The following is an 11,254-nucleotide window of genomic DNA, read 5'->3' as shown; positions in this document are numbered from 1 at the left end:
GCCAAGTTCTAAGCTGAAGACCTTAGAAAACTGGAAGAGAAGATAGATGATGCACCAAGCCCCAGCTTGGTCCACCATGGGCTGACTCAGAATGTCCAAGGACATCAGGCCTCAGTACTCGCTCTTTCTTTGTTTTTTTGAGACAGAGTTTCACTCTTGTCAACCAGGCTGGAGTGCAATGGTGCGATCTCTGCTCACTGCAACCTCTGCCTCCTGGGTTCAAGCGATTCTCCTGCCTCAGCCTCCTGAGTAGCTGGGATTACAGGCACATGCCACCATGCCTGGCTAATTTTTGTAGAGACAGGGTTTCACCATGTTGGCAAGGCTGATCTCAAACTCCCGACCTCAGGTGATCCATCCGCCTTGGGCTTTCCAAGTGCTGGGATTACAGGTGTGAGCCACTGTGCCCAGCCAGGCCTTAGTACTTTTAAGAGGTGCTCAGGTGAATGATGGCAGCAGGTCACCCTCCTGGCCTCACTCTTTCCTCAGATGTAAGATGAGGTTGCATTCAGTGATCATCAGAGCCCATGTTGGCTCCAACACTGTGAGCTTGCTGAAGGCTAAACCTCTATTCTGTCTGACTGTTGCCTCTCTGGGTGCAGGTGCAAGTGCAGCTGAGCCCGCAGTCCAGCTGTGCACTGCTGATTGGCAAGGACTCTGCCCTCACTCTGGGCCCCAGACTCTGAGCTGGATGGCTTGCCTCGGACCTTGTGGAAAGCCGGCATAAAATCATTAACTATGCCAACTGCAGCTGACAAGAGGTGGCAGCATCCATTTCACCAGCAGCAGCTGGGACTCAGAATAAGAATCGGCAAAGGCTTGAAGTGTTTGCTAGACCACTGCAGGAAGTTCTAGCTCAGGATCTCTTGTCCTCAACTTGGAAGTGGAGATTTTTGTCCTTCATCCGGGCAAGTGCAGCAGAAGCAACTAACAGTGGCCCTGCAGCTTAATAATTATGTTGCAGTCAAACCATTCTGGGGCTGAATTAGTTTACTATTGCTGTGTAACCAATGATCTCACATTTAGCTGCTTGAAACACCCATTTCTTACCACAGGTTCTCTGAGCCAGGAGTCCTGGCACAGCAGACTGGAGCCTCTACTCAGGATCTTACAAGATGCTGGCTAGGCTGCATTCTCTTCTGGAACCTAGTGTCCTCTTCCAAGCTAACCTGGTTGCTGGCAGAATTCGGTTCCCTGCAGTTCCTTCCATGGCCCTCTCACAGCTTGGCAACTGATACGGTTAGGCTTTGTGCCCCCACTCAAGTTTCATCTTGAATTGTAATCCCCATAATCCACATGTGTCAAAGGAGAGACCAGGTGGAGGTAACCGAATCATGGGGGCAGTCTCCCCATGCCGGTCTCGTGATGGTGAGTGAATCCTCAGGAGATAAGGGGCTCTTCCCTGCCTGCTCGGCATGTCTCCTTCCTGCTGCCTTGTGAAGAAGGTGTCTAGCTTCCCCTTCACATTCCACCATGATTTTAAATTTCCTGAGGCCTCTCCAGCCTTGCTGAACTGTCAGTCAATTAAACCTCTTTCCTTTATAAATTACCCAGCCTCAGGCAGTTCTTTATAGCAGTATGAAAACAGACTAATACAGCAACTTACTTCTTCAAGGCTAGCAAGAGACTCTTCTCTAGTTCTTTTAAAGTATCAACTGATTGGGTCAGGCCCACTCAGGATAATCTCCCTCCTAATTAACTTAAAGTCCATTAAGGACTTTAATTACATCTGCAAAATCCCTTCACTTTTGCCACAGAATGTAACCTAATCACAGTAAGGATGATGATCCCATCACATTGACAGGTTCCACTGAAACTCCAGGGAAGGCTATCATACAAGGGCATGAGTCACTAGGGGTCATCTTAGACCTGCGTATAAAAGGGGCTTTGGAGCCAAACTTCAATTAGCCACAGCAACAACTAAAATCCACCAGCAGGGACTAGGATAAGCAAAAGCAAACTTGGAGAATCAAATCAAGTTTCAAGGACAGATACCAATTGAACACTTTTATTTACTAGTAAAATATAAAAATCCAGGTCTCTTAAATCCACATAATTTCTCCAAATATTTGGCAAGATTGATCCCAAGTCCATATGGGTGGGTAACAAGAACAAAGGGGTCTCTGCACAGAGAGACATTGTTGGTTCAGAGTTCTGCCCTGCTTCCCTCTAAATGCTCACCAACCTGGGCTCTTCTAAAGTGGGCAGACAGGCCCTATTCTAAGCACAGAACTAGCCCCATTTGTGTGTGACACTAAGTTTTTCCAATGGTCCAAACTGAGAGTGGATGACTATCCAACATCACACACAAATGCACATCCCCTCTCTTTACAAGACATGCAGAATCTCAAGATATCTCAAGATATGCATCAAGTTTAATACGTGACAGTTAACAGAAATGACAATAAAACACAGATGCAATGCTATAGTAAAATGGGGTTGGGGGTGGAAGGGGGCAGAGGGACACTGAATATCATTACAGCAACCAGTGAGTGACTCCTCTGGTGCCCTGAGGAGGTCGTGAGACACTTGACTTGTGTCACAAAGAATGGAATAAACTAACAACTCTGAAAGACAAGCAGGTGGCGGCATTGCTGAGATGAGACTCCGGGCAGGGGCCTGGAGCTCTGTCACAGAGTGTTAGTGCTCAAGGATGTCTGGGCTCAAGAGTGTTCTGGTCAGCATTTTAACAGAAGGACTGTTTCAGGACGCACTCCCTTCTTTTAACATGAGGTGAAGAAACCCATTCCATTCTGGGTAACCAGGCCCCATAATACCTTGGTGTTTTGATACACAGCAGCACTACGCATCACTGTGCCCACAAGCCAACTTCACTCTGTCTGCTAAGCACCCACTCTGCAAACGGATCTCAAACAGAGTGAACACATCCAGAGGAGGTGGGAGGAGCCACAGTGGTGGGATGTGAGAGACGGGAGTTGGCTGAAGGAGTAGATGTGTCCCATGTTGGGTCCCTCCTAGGCATCATGAAGATTACTATCGCTCAGAAGCACCTTTTCCCCAGGTTTGAAGTCTGGCATCCCAAGGTAGGGGCAGCTGGCACAGCAGAAGGCATCACCCAGGTAGCACTGGAGATAAAGAATGGGGAAGCCAAACGTCAGCTTATCCTAGGCATACTGGCCAGAAGAAAGAAATTCCTAATTTCATAATGTAGCCACAGTGGCTTGAAGGAAATAGCTGAGTATGTTTGCAGGTCCAACTGAGACTCAAATACTAAGAATTTTCAAGATTTCTGGTTTTGTGAAAAACTATAGTCAAGAATAAGTTCCTTAGGAGGCCGTAGTTCTATATATACATACATATATACATATATATATGTATGTATGTATATATACATTTTGTGTGTGTGTGTGTGTGTGTGTGTGTGACAGAGTCTCCCTCTGTCACCCAGGCTGGAGTGCAGTGGTGCAATCTCAGCTCACTGAGACCTCTGCCTCCCAGATTCAAGTGATTCTCCTGCCTCAGCCTCCCAAGTAGCTGGAATTACAGGCATGCACCACCATGCCCAGCTAATATTTTTGTATTTTCACTAGAGATAGGGTTTCACCATGTTGGCCAGGCTGGTGTGGAACTCCTGACCTCAAGTGATCTGCCCACCTTGGCCTCCCAAAGTGCTGGAATTACAGGCATGTGTCACTGTGCCCAGTCATAGTTCTATATTTTATGCAGTTCCAAACACAACCAACCTCGGTTAAATGTCTAACTCTGAAGTAGAAAGAAATGGGCCACAGATTAAAAAACAAGACCCTCTCCAATGGGCACATGCACGCTAACCCACTCTCACCCTCAGGAGACAGCCTTTCTTCCCACTACTACCTACGTCATGTGCTCATGCATTTGTCTGTTCCTAAAATATTGGAGGTGAAGCTTGTCTGTGTTTAGTGTAGAAGGATGCCTAATCCCCCTGGGGGTTTTGTGAATGCTGAGGAATGATCTTTCTATTTACGTTTCCACAAGCTGACTTGAGTTGGGAGCTCATCTGTTCCCTTGACTTCTCTCTTTCCAGGTCTTCAGCAAGGCCACAGGTGCTGTGGGAAAATCAGTAACTAATGAATGAGAATTGCCACCACCCAGAAATCCCAAATCCTAATAGTGCCAAAATGTGCTGTAAGCCTTTTCTCTTCACACCGGGTGTCATAACTCAGAAGCCTATGGGCCAGGCAGATAGCAGCAATGTGAGAGGCTGCTGAGGGAGACAGGAGGGAGAGGAGGATGGGGGGAAGTAGAGGGTGTATGCTCCGTCTACAGAGGGTGGCCACTACTCAGCTTCAGCTGGTGATCATGTTGGGTAAAGTGGACCCAGTTTGCCATATTTTCCAAATTCAAGAACAGAAAGGAAAAAAATCTGTGTTTCCCCTTAAAATCTCCTGATTTGTAAATGCTAGCAGCTTTTACATTTTAAAAACACTGATGATTAAACAAGTCTGAACACCACTGATTAACTTTCTACTGTCCTTCCCAACCATTTATAAAAACAAATGTGAAAACACCAAGGTCTCGCTCTGATGCCCAGGCTGGAGGGCAGTGGCACAATCATGGCTCACTGGTGGGGTTTTGAGGGAGAATGAGATTAGGCACAATTATGGCTCACTGTAGCCTCGACTTCCTGGGCTCGTGATCCTCCTGCCTTTGCCTCCCAAGTAGCTGGGACCACAAGCACATATCACCATGACTGGCTAATTTTTAAAAAAATTATTTGCAGAGATGGCCTCCCTATGTTGCCCAGACTGGAAAATGAATGTTTTAAAAATAGTAAAGCATTGCGATTACTTGAGCATGAGGCTACTGGAGGCAGCAGCACAGGCTCCAGTCACCTGGCACTTACCAGTTCTTGCAGGCCACCACATCCAGCTAATTTTAGTGTTTTTAGTAGAGATGAAGTTTCACCATGTTGGGCAGGCTAGTCTCAAACTCCTGATCTCAGGTGATCCACCCACCTTGGCCTCCCAAGTGCTAGGCTGACATGTGTGGGCCACTGTGTCTGGCCAGCTTAGACATATAGATGTAATGTCAGGCATTGGAGAATTAAACATTTTGGAAAGAATGAGTGACTTAAAACTGTTAAACACAAGATTAATCTGACAACAGTATTCATTTAATTTTAATTTTTTTTTTTTGAGACAGAGTCTCTCTCTGTTGCCCAGGCTGCAATGCAGTGGTACGATCTTGGCTCACTGCAACCTCTGCTATCCAGAGTCAAATGATTCTCTTGCCTCAGCCTCCCAAGTAACTGGGATTACAGGTGCATACAACCATGCCTGGCTGATTAAAAGAAAATTTTTTTCGTAGAGACAGGATCTCCCTATGTTGCCCAGGTTGGACATACTCATTTTAATAGGAAGGGGACAGGGCTTGAGGAGGGGAGTGGAAAGGACATTAGAGTCAGGCTGTGCCTTGGCCCAGCTAGATTCCAGGTCATCCATGGCACTAGCTGGGGGCCTTGTGTAAGTGACCTGACCTGGCTGAGCCTGTTTCCTGATCTGTGAAATGGACTGTATGTCAGAAGCTCTTTGGAGGATGAGTCAATCATTCACCAAGTATTTTACTTGGTTTCTAGAAAGTGCCAGACAGTTTACTAGGTGTCAAACGTACAACAGACAAGAAGAAACATAGTCTTGGTACTCCAGGGTCTTACTGGTGGGGGTAGGAGTCAGATAATAAAAAAGGCAACAGACAGATGAAACACTGCCCAGTGTGGTAAGTACCATGAAGAAGGTGGGCAGCGGGAGAGTTGCCTTTCAGTTTAAGAGGCCAGGGAAAATCTCTCTGAGGATATGAGACTTACTGAGACCAGAGAATTGAGAAGGAGTCTCAGTCAAAGAGCAAAGTGGGCCGGGTATGGTGACTCACACCTGTAATCCCAGCACTTTGGGAGTTTGAGGCAGGCAGATCATCTGAGGTTGGGAATTTAAGACCAGCCTGGCCAACGTGGTGAAACTCTGTCTCTACTAAAAATACAAAAATTAGTCAGGTATGGTGGTGTGTGCCTGTAATCCCAGCTACTTGGGAGGCTGAGGCAGGAAAATTGCTTGATCCTGGGAGATGGAGCTTGCAGTAAGCTGAGATTGTGCTACCACACACCAGCTGGGTGACAGAGTGAGGCTCCAACTATAAATAAGTAAATAAATGAAAAAATAAATAGCTAAAGGGAAGAACATTCCAGAGAAAGGAATGAGATGTGCAGAGACAGGAAGAGCTTGCTATGTTCTGGAAATAAAGACATTTCTAGAACACAAGCAGTGAGGCTAGAAGAAAGGCCTGTGATGAGACAGAGATGACCTTGCTGGCCCTGGCAGGAGTCTGGGCTCTCTTCTAAGTGAAATGGAAGCCACTGAAATGCTTCAGGTGGAGAGGGACCTGTCCAGATGTTATTCAAAAAACTCTTATTCTGCTGTGTGATCCAAGAAACACACTGAAGGTAGGATCAAAGATCTGGGATGTGGATGAAAAGAGGGAGGAAAAGGGTGGAAGCAAGTGTGACTCTTAGCTAAGTTCCTGGCTTGAGTGACAGAGTAGAAAACACTGCAATTTCTGATATGGATATGATCTATATGGATAGGCACAAGTTTGGGGTGGAGGTAACATGTTAAATATCCTTTTCATGCCTGGCAATAGAACACACAATGTGGGAATTGTTACCACCATCTGAACATCCTGTGTTCCATAACAATGACTTCTAGAAAATGAGTGGAAATAGTAACTTCTGTAACCTTAAGTATAGTATGCAAGCATGAAATAGAACAGAATTCTGAAAGTAGATGGCGATAGGTTGTCTCTGAAATGATTACAGAAAACTTCACCAAAAAATAATGATGCAGGCCAGGCCCAGTGGCTCACACCTGTAATCCTAGTACTTTGGGAGGCTGAGGGGCTTTAAAAGAGCAGGTTTGTGAACACACATTGTAAACTGTGAATATAGTATAATAGTAATAGTCCATAGCTTGAAGAAGCTATGTACTACATAAATTGTAGCCCGTACTGCAATTTTTCAGTTGTTCGTGCTAGTTCTTCTTAACTTCACCTCACTTGGGGATACCATGTACACAAATTCTTCATCATAAAGCCCAGAGCCTTATGTTTAAGGTTAGTTTAGGGGCCAAACCATATCAAATATCAGTCTCAGGGCTAAAAAAATCTGTTGCAGCAAAGTTGACTTAACTAAACTTCCGAAAAGTAAATTCTATTTTCCCACCGATGTCCTTATTCACATCAGAATCACATCTCCTAGAAAATATTTCAGTGGATTAGGTTGCAAACTCATTTTCCTATTTAAAGAATAACAGAAGTTGGCAAAATATTTTTGAAGGGTCTCTGTCAACCAAAATAGTATATGGTTGTGATTCTATTTTAGGATTCAGTCCAGCAGCTACCTTTTCTGAAACTGGGATGCCAGTGGGTGTATCCTGCTCAGAATTTCACAGGGTCTTAGGAATGTGTCTCCCTTCTTGATGTCATTCTGGTAAATTTCAGTTTACTCAAAATTTGTTTCTTTTTTAACTGTGTGGCCACAAAGGACAGAATAGAATTTGGACTGATGTCACTGAAGGAACAATTCAATGTAAAAATCTTTCTAGCAACCAGAGCTGTCTAATAAAGAAGGACCTAGTAATGAAGAAACGGAGTTACTATGGCAGGAGGAAATATTAGAGGGAGCTCACCACTTACTGGGGAGAAGCATCCATTTTAGGATATTATTACTCATCCTTTATCTCTTCTAACTAACTGTAGGCATCCTGGGGACAGCTTTTTACATTTTGTTTCTTTCTGGATTTCTGGACATATTGTAGATTTTTAGTAAATATATTTTTAATAATTGAAAGAGTAACACAGGGGAATCCTGCATTTATTGAGTGGGGCATTGGAAAGCAAAACTTTAAGATGCTTTAACTGTGAGATTCTTGGAAGCATTCATCATCCTGTGGAAAACTAAATTCAATGGTAAGGGTACAATGTGTTAGTAAGTATTTTGTAATTTTTAAGAGCCTTTTTCTATCTCCAGACTGTTGTCAGTTTCTTCTTGCAATTCTCTATTTTAAAGATTTTCTTTCTTATGTAAGGCCCCAACTTTATAATAAATGCCCCCCCCCCCAGAACTGAGAAACCACTGTTCTTGTTGCAAAATGTCTAAAATTTAAAAGAGCTATCCTGCCAAATCAACTTTCAACAGCATAAACCACATACTAATTGGAAGAATACCTGATTCTGAAAAACTTTAAGTTTTATATTATGGTATATAAAACCCAAATTTGATAACTTCTGGATTCTACCAGAATAGTTTGTTTTAAATAAAATGTACTTGAATTTCATATTATTCTCAAACACAACCAGCACCCTGATTTGCTTATGTTTGTGATTCAGACTCATACTCTGAGTCTCAATTCTTTTGTGGGTGGTAAAATCAATTTAATGGATTGAATGCAGAATTTTTTTAATGATAAAATGAAATTCAAAAATAGAATGCATTATACCTCATAAGGAAAAGGATTTTTTAAATAAAACTTCCATTCCAGTAATTTAGATTTACATGTATGCATAAGTGGGTTGTGATATAAAATGTATTTCTTACAGTGGATCACATGCAAAAAATAGTTCTGAGGCCCTTTAAAATAATATCTACAGTATGTCAATAGTATAATGTATAAATAATATCCACAGTATGTCAGTATCCAATTTTTTCAGATCATTTTGATAGATAATCAGGCTCATATATGTGAAATTACTCAGTTCAAAGTTTCTCATTAGCAGTAAAGGGAACAGATGATGCAGTTCCCAAGTTTCATGCACCTAGGTTACCTGGAATTGAAATAAGAAGAGGGGGATGCTATTCATTTTACATCTTCCACAGAGGAATTGAAGGTCAAGTGGTGCTTTGCAACCCACCGGTCCAGACGTAGATGCCCCTGCTTCCTTCCCCAGGGTCAGTGCACGGGCATTGTTCCTTTCCTGGAGTTACCTTTGTTGTCTTCCTTCTCCCTTTATAACCCACTACTATTACTGTCTCCTCTACTCTTTTATTTTAGCACTTGGCAAACATGTGAGGCAAAGTTTACAGGAGCTTAATATTTCTAAGAATATTGTTCTTAAAAGGTTGTTAGAAAGGAGTCCTTTCTTCTACCCTCCTTACTTCCCTTCCCCCTCTTTTCTCCACTCTCCCAAGACCACAAGATAAGTGTTTAAAGGCATTTTTGTTCTACAAAGTGGTCTCTGTCTCCTTTAGAATGGGTAAGGTTCTAAGTATGGTGGTAGTGGTTGAATAACTCAAAATAAAAAAGGTTAAGAGAATGTAAACACTTTTAGATTGCCTTTTTCAATTTTCTTTAAGTAGCTTTAAATAGTTATAAATAATATACACTTCACAAACAGAGGAAAGTTAATTCTTACAAATATTGTTTCAGGAGAAATAAAATATTAGGTGCATTTCACTTGGTAATATATTTTTCATTTACCAATTCTTTTCTAAAAGACTTCCTCGTCCCCCAATTTCTGTCTTATCTGTATGATGGATAGAGAATATTTGACTTCAAGCTGAATCTGTTTTCTCAATTTTTTTGAGTGACTATTCTCTAAAGAAAGTATTATTAAAAGCAGGCTTCCCCAAAATTGACTTTAACAACAATTATTTTCTTTGAATATGAGAAGGATATTTTGATTTCCCAAATGCACGTTAACTGAATTTTTGAACTGGATCCTTTATGGCTAAGTTTTCTCTATTTTTTTCTGTAATAGAAATATGACATTACATTGTCTCCCTGAGAAATCTAAAGCTGAAGGCTCCGTGGTATGTCTTTTGCATAAAATAACACTGCAGACTATAGCAAATTCATTTTTGTACTCTGCCATAGCTCCCATGACTCACTAACTTTTGAACTATCACCATGCTGAGTGAATTTTCTTGTCAGGCTCTGTAAAACTGCATTTCAGAGAGAGCAAAAGCAACTTGAGTTTTCTCAAAGGGACCTGTGATAGTGGACAAGTCACATGGCTTTTCTGGGCATCAATAACTTCTATTCCATAAAATAAGAACTTTCAGATAGAATAATCTCCAGGGTTTGTTTTTTAAGACTTTCTAGTAATAAAATAGTGTTGACTCTGTTAACTAATATTTAATCATTTTAAGTCAAACAAAACCAATTTTTACATCATTGTAGCATTACAAATGTATTAGGTTTCTTTTAAGCTGACCAGAGAGAACTTCTTAAATATATATTGAATTTCAGTGTTCTAGATATAAATTTGAGCATTTCTTAATGAAGAAGAAAAGATTAAAACTCACATTGGCTTAATTATACTGGAGCAGGTTGAGAACATCTGACAAGGCAATAGTAAAAACAGCCCAAAATATCTCCTCTCTTTCGTTGAAATATTTCCAGCAAAACAAGACTGATCAAAAAAGACTCACAAATTTGATGACAGTCCATGCCTACAAAATATAATATAATTTGGTCAAGGTACACTAGGTCAATTGCTAAGAGCCTTGTGTTTCTTTTCGTAGTTACATAAACAGTTAGATGTGTTTGCTTTTTTTTAAGACTAAGGAAAAGGGAAAATTGCCGACACAATTACCAAAATAATTAATTAAAAGCCAGCCCATTAAGGAACAGCTGGCTGCAGTTGCCCGAGTGTGCCCTGAGGCAACAGATCCTTTCAACTCCTTTCTCCAGCAAGGAATGCTGCCATTATCTCATTCTCAATGGAAAGCCACCTCCCCTGTCACACTCCTGTAAATTGTTGAACTTAAAGGGCTTTGCCTCAATTCAGAAAAGAAGGTAATGGAAACTAAAGTAGATTGTTCAACCATAAGTCTTGGGAAGCTTCCAAAAGTCTTCATTCCTACCCAGAAGCTCCTAAAGAGGAGGCCTAGGTTAGGGAGATAAGCAATACTACTCTTTGGAGTCTGGAAGTGCTCTCCCCAACTCCATTTATCTTTTAAGTAAGGGACCCAGAATAAGAAATAAATATTTGGGAAAGACACAGGAACTACATTTCAATCTTACAAATACTTTTTCTTAACCTGATGTATTGAAAAGTTTTAGATATATATAAAAGTAGAGAGGGTAATATAATGCACCCCTTGTATGAATCATTCAGCTTCAACAGTGATCAACTTGCAGCTCATCTTGTTCATTGTTTTGAAGGTAATCCCAGCCATCATGTCATTTTAGAGGTTTTAGAGATTGTGTGTGTATATGTAACAGGGTTTTGCTCTGTCACTCAGGCCACAGTGCAGTTGAGAGAT

General features: G+C 41.8%; 1 long non-coding RNA gene across 4 annotated transcripts in view; it reads right to left on the bottom strand.

Annotated features, from left to right (window-relative positions):
- Nucleotides 1-2,357: 2,357 nt before the first annotated feature.
- LOC105709176 (uncharacterized) overlaps nt 2,358-11,254 on the bottom strand; it is a 43,545-nt gene continuing 34,648 nt past the window's right edge. For 2 of the 4 annotated variants that reach the window (XR_010343911.1, XR_010343910.1), the window contains 2 exons: nt 3,965-5,007; nt 2,358-3,086 (listed from right to left, as the gene is read on the bottom strand). This is a non-coding gene — a long non-coding RNA (uncharacterized LOC105709176). Of the gene's footprint in view, nt 3,087-3,964; nt 10,434-11,254 lie in introns of those variants that run through there. The other 2 variants (XR_001105470.3, XR_010343909.1) reach the window with 2 other exon arrangements.

Source organism: Aotus nancymaae, unplaced genomic scaffold, assembly GCF_030222135.1.
Source record: "Aotus nancymaae isolate 86718 unplaced genomic scaffold, 86718_ANA_hifiasm-v0.15.2.pri h1tg000022l_1, whole genome shotgun sequence".
Taxonomy (NCBI): Eukaryota; Metazoa; Chordata; class Mammalia; order Primates; family Aotidae; genus Aotus; species Aotus nancymaae.
Note: the sequence above shows the minus strand (reverse complement) of the source record. Positions and strands in the feature narration are given on the sequence as shown.